This window comes from Tenrec ecaudatus, chromosome 14, assembly GCF_050624435.1.
Source record: "Tenrec ecaudatus isolate mTenEca1 chromosome 14, mTenEca1.hap1, whole genome shotgun sequence".
Classification (NCBI taxonomy): domain Eukaryota; kingdom Metazoa; phylum Chordata; class Mammalia; order Afrosoricida; family Tenrecidae; genus Tenrec; species Tenrec ecaudatus.
The window spans coordinates 92,124,680-92,130,025 of NC_134543.1; the positions used below are offsets into that span (position 1 = coordinate 92,124,680).

Here is a 5,346-nt window from a genome sequence, read left to right on the forward strand (position 1 = left end):
AAACTTCTAAATGGATTCATCCCAAACTGCCAGGTCACTATTTGGGAACAACTGCCAAGGGGAATCACATGACTTGACACATGCTATGTCCAAAGAATAACTGCTGTATATATTTGATAATATTTTGTAAGCACTTGTAACTATAACATAGCTTCTCTTACCTTGATATACCACACCCCCTGCCCCATTTTCTAATCTATGACAAGGGTATAAAATTAAGGTTTGAAGTATCTGATCTATAATGATATTAAGATAACGAAGCCTCAATCACTAACACACAGATTTACCGAGTCCTTATTTCAAAGTTTAGCAGTCTTGGCCGCATAGTGGTTATGCTTTGATCAGTAGTTTGAAACCACCAACCACTCAGAGAAAGATAAGGCTTTCTACTCTCATAATCTGTGACAGTCTCTGAAACTCACAGGGTCATTGAGTTCTACCCTGTCCTGTAGAGCTGATACAAGTCAGCATTGACTCAACGGCAGGTGAGAGAGAAAGAGAGAGAGATTATAAAGCTTGTGTCTACATGCTTAATTTTCTAGACATAAAACTTTTCTTTAGCCTAAGGTTTCAGTCAGCTAAAATTCTCCTAATCTATCACTGCAAATGAAGCTGACTGTTTCTTTATCTGGAATACCTTCGGCTGCTGAAGCTAACCTGTCTGTTACTGAACTGCTTCTGGCCTGGTGCCCAGCAAGTCGTTGGTTTCAGCCTCATTTATAACTATACATTTTTAGTTCACAGAGAGGCTTACTTTTGAATTTTTCTTAGCTACTTCTTTTATTTTTTCATTTTTGTACTTGCTAAATGTTTGCGTGTGTCAAGTTATTAATGCATTTCACTAATTAGACTGAAAGATAATTTGAATAAAATTGTCTTGTTTGAAGCTTGTAGACTGCACTCATGTGTACACATGGTAGCTCATGGAGACCTTCTCAGACTCTTGTGAGGATGGAAGAACATAAAATTGCTTCAGACTCTGACTTCTGGAGTTATAATAGGCTTTATGAACTTCTTGGCTTTCAATATTCATTCACCAAAAATTGCCTATTTTACACCCTGACAACTTTTATGATGCTTCTTAGAGGCCTTTGGAAGCTCTGTTGGAAACAATAAACTAGACTAGTGACTTTCAAAATTCCATAATATATGACCTTCATTTGAAAGAGAAAACAATTTTAAGGGCTTCTTTAAGTTTGATTAATCATTATTATTAATTTACTTAAATACACACTGGCATGGCAGTAGGTATAATATATCAGGTTTAGAGCACTGATATAAAAATAAAATTAATTAATAACTAGAATACAAACGGGGCTATAAAACCAATAAGATTCAAAATAACACATTTACTTTAATGTGACAGATGATGTTGCTTTACAGAAACCAAATTGATGCCTACAATATGAACAAACCTGTGACCACTGAGATTTGTTGTATCAGAATTATCTTGGCGGGAAGTAGCAGTTCAGAAGGAGTTTTGAAGAGTTCATTAAACTCTCCTTACAAAAAGGTTGTACACAGGTGGGGGCGATACCATGATCACAAGGGTGGTTTTCCCAGGGCGAGGCTTCTCCATTGCACTCCGGATGTGCTGACCCCTGTGATTTCCCCAAATGTGGGAAACTCAACTGCAGAATTTGTGGTAGTGGGGGACTGCGTTCGTGCTCTCCCCTGATTTAGAAAGGAAAAAAAGAAGAAGAAAAAGAATTGCTGTCACTTCTGAGTGAATTTTAAGGAAGGATACAAACACTGAAGAGTTACCTGCAAGATAGAGAGAAGGCTGGCACAAACCTTCCCACATCATTTTTTTTGGGTATAAAGACCACTCTAACAGGTCTCTAGAGAAGATTGGAAGCCACCTCACATAATAGGGAGCATTTAAATTAAAAATATCTCTACCTTATGCTCCCGAGAGCTGTATAGTTAGGGTACATGATCAGGAAGCCATGCTGCATATGTGCAGACTTCATTATCATTAGAAAACTAAGATCAGAGACATGCTACACTATGGTTTAAGTTATCCAAGTTATCACACTTAGAAGGTTAGGCTTAGTCATTGCCTGTGTTTTTCTGATAGGATCACTTGCCAATTTCTTTCACTCTTCCCTGTTCAGAAACGTTATGACCGCTTCAGACTGACACAACCTTTCCTGTCATGAATAATAGTTTTTATCAGTTTTGCATTAATTCCTCTTCTTTTTCTACCCAGCTGGAGAAAAAGCCATGTTTTATTCACTTTGAGATCAGTAAACACACCCTACAGGCCCTGCGGGCCCAGTGGTTACGTGCTTGGGTGCTAACGGAAAGGTTAGTCATTTCAACCCACCAGCCACTCTGTGGGAGAAAGATGTGCCAGTCTCTGTCTATAGGATTTATCGTCTTGAAACCCCCATTGACAGTTCTACTCTGTCCTATAGCTTTACTTGATGACAATGGACTGATCACGAGAATCTCAGTCCTTCAATTTGGATCCCTGATGTTCAGACTTTACAGACACTTGCATGCTCAATGTCAAGTAAGATAATTAATGTTATTTTTTCCCTGCAGAAAGAGTAAGAACCTATAGCTATACTTTTTTTAATGCTATATATTTTTAAAACTAGTTTAAAGAGTTTCCTTTTTGGAAATTGCATTATTTTTCTACTGCTGCATTAACAAATTACCACAAGCTAGGTGGCTTTAAACAGTATGCATTTATTATTTCCCAGTTTTGATGGGACAGGAGTCTGGGCATGACTTGGCTGTTTTCTCTGCTTATGGTTTCAAGGAGCTATAACTAAGGTATTGGTTAGGACTATATTCTCATGAGAAAATCTAATGTGAAGAATCTGCTTCCAAGCTCCCTAGGTAGTAGTAGAAATTTTTTTGGCAGATTTAGAATTCATGCAGCACATTAGTTCAAAGTCAGCAACCGAGTGAAAAACTCCAGCAAGATGGGCACTTTGATAATATGCGATCCCATCTATATAATCTTGTACATTCTATTGCCTTTGGAGTATTCCATTGGTTAGATGCAAGACACAGGTCCTACCCAAATTCCAGGGGAAGTGTGTCGTACCCACAGATCAACATAGTAGGATTTGGTGATGGTGAGGGACACTATAGTATCTGTCCACAACAGAGGTACCATGATGTTTACTATGAGCCACTCAGCCTGTACTCCTGTAGGTTCCTCAGGATCATGTGGTGAAGAGGATGTGAATTATGTTGAGGACATAGTGTGTTGCTGGGTTAGCTTATCAGGTCTTACTATGACTGGGCAACAACACAGCCCCAAAAGGTACAGAGTAAACGTCAGAGATTTTCCCCAGGGCTTCATGGAAGAAGAGCCATGTGAGGTAGAGGCCTTCCCTAGCACCTCCCACCTTGCTGTGTGCCATGTATGCCACAGAAGTGTTTTGTAACTAGGGGCTAAATCTCTCTCTGATAGGATCGTGCTGTCATAAACGTGCCGTGTTTTACATTTTATGGTTCCTCCACAAGGTTCTTGAGTCCTAAGGTGTCCATGCACTCTAGTGTGATTTAATAAATGGAATAGGATAGTTATATCTTGGCTTATTTATTTGTATACTATGAAATCATTGGGGGAAAAAGCCAACTTTCCTAGTTGACAGTCTTCTGTTTTGGGTTTTGTAACTAACGATAGCGAATCTGGTACTACTACCAGTGTAAAGAAATTGTAGAGCCATGAAGGATTTGTGTGGGACGGTAGAACACTGGTCTCTTCTCTGTATCAAGGACTTTTTATCACCCTTCTGTTGCTGCCCTGCACAACTGTGCTAAAGTCACCTCAGATCAACAGACACTCCTACCAGAGAGATAAATGTATCTTAGTGGAAATTCAAGTCAAGACGCGGGTGAGGGGCATGCATATTTTGGAGAAGGTAATCACATTTGTGTTGGTGAGTAAATGGGGAGGAGAAGTGGTAACAGTACTTCTATAAAACCCCAGGGGAGAATATTCCCAGTACCATGTTTCTAATTGACTATTTTGACCTAGTTTCTTGGTAGCCCGGGGACCCAGGCTGTGCGATATGGATTATGGGGACTTTGTCCTTTTTGAGGAGCACAAGGTCCTTGCAGGGCCACATCCAAAAGGCTTGGTGTGGACGCCCACTAAGTGAACTTGGCTTTACCTCAAACTCACCTGTAGCCCTTGCAGTGAAAGTTGAAACTCTCTAGTGTGAGAAGCAAATGGCTACTATCCCAAGGTTATAGAACTTGTAGTGGTTGGACCTCTTGCCTTGGGGGTACCCAATGAATGGTGACTGGCAACTACCATATATTCAATGCCCTCTTGGCTGTATTATGATGTGTATTAATCTGGTAGGCATGGCTATATGTATATGAATGCTTGTTTTTGACAGTATTACCCTACCACCAACCTCATTATTTGGAGAACTAGTGTCCCATCCCTTACGAATGTAATCTGTACTAGTCAGTAATTTCTGTATTTTTGCTTGGAGCTGGCCTATTCTTGTATAATGTCTTTTTCTCAATATTGCTTTAAATTCTATTTCAAAAAAGAACTTTTTATGATTAGCCACATTCCACCCCCCACCCCAAATCTATTTTTTTATTTTAATGGAGGGGAGAAAGAAAGAGTTTCCAATTTAGATATTTTATGTGAGGATCACTTTAAGGATTTGCATTTCAGATCCACTTCAAAGGATACTCTGTCACAGCTAACTGGCAAGAAGAAATGGTGCCCTACGGAAGAGAGAGTGAGAGCTGATTTTCCAAACTACTTACACTACAGTTTGTTCTGAAACTGCGATTTTTGTTGTTAGGTGCTGTGTAATATACACAGAATGATACACTGCCAAGTCCTGCATCAATATCACAACTGTGCCTGGGCCCATGGTTGTCGTCTTTGTGTCAATCCATATGCTTGAGGGGCTCCCACCCTTTTGCTGTCCCTCTGCTTTACCAGCACGATGTCCTTTCCCAACTGGTATCCCCTGACAACGTGCCCAAAGTATGTGAGACAAAATCTCAGCATCCTTGCCTCTAAAGAGCATTCTGACTAAACTAACTCCAAGACAAATCTATTTATTCTTTTGGCAGTCCTTGGTACATTCCATGTTCTTCACCCACACCATAGTTCAAATGCATGGATTTGTCTTCAGCTTTCCTTGTTCAGTGTCCAAGTTTCACAGGTGTATGAGGCAATTGAAAATACCATGAAGTGTCAGGCACACCTTAGTCCTGGGAGTAACATCCCAGCTTTTCAACACTTCAGAGAGGTCTTGTGCAGCAGATTTCCCAATTCAGTGCACCTATTGATCTCGTGTCTGCTGCTTCCATGAGCATGGCCTGTGAATCTAAACAAGATGATATCCT

General features: G+C 40.1%; 1 non-coding gene across 1 annotated transcript; it reads left to right on the forward strand.

Annotated features, from left to right (window-relative positions):
* The first annotated feature begins 1,516 nt into the window (after nt 1–1,516).
* LOC142426887 (U1 spliceosomal RNA) lies at nt 1,517–1,677 on the forward strand. The gene has a single exon (XR_012779772.1). It is a non-coding gene; the product is annotated as a U1 spliceosomal RNA (small nuclear RNA).
* The last annotated feature ends 3,669 nt before the right edge of the window (nt 1,678–5,346 follow it).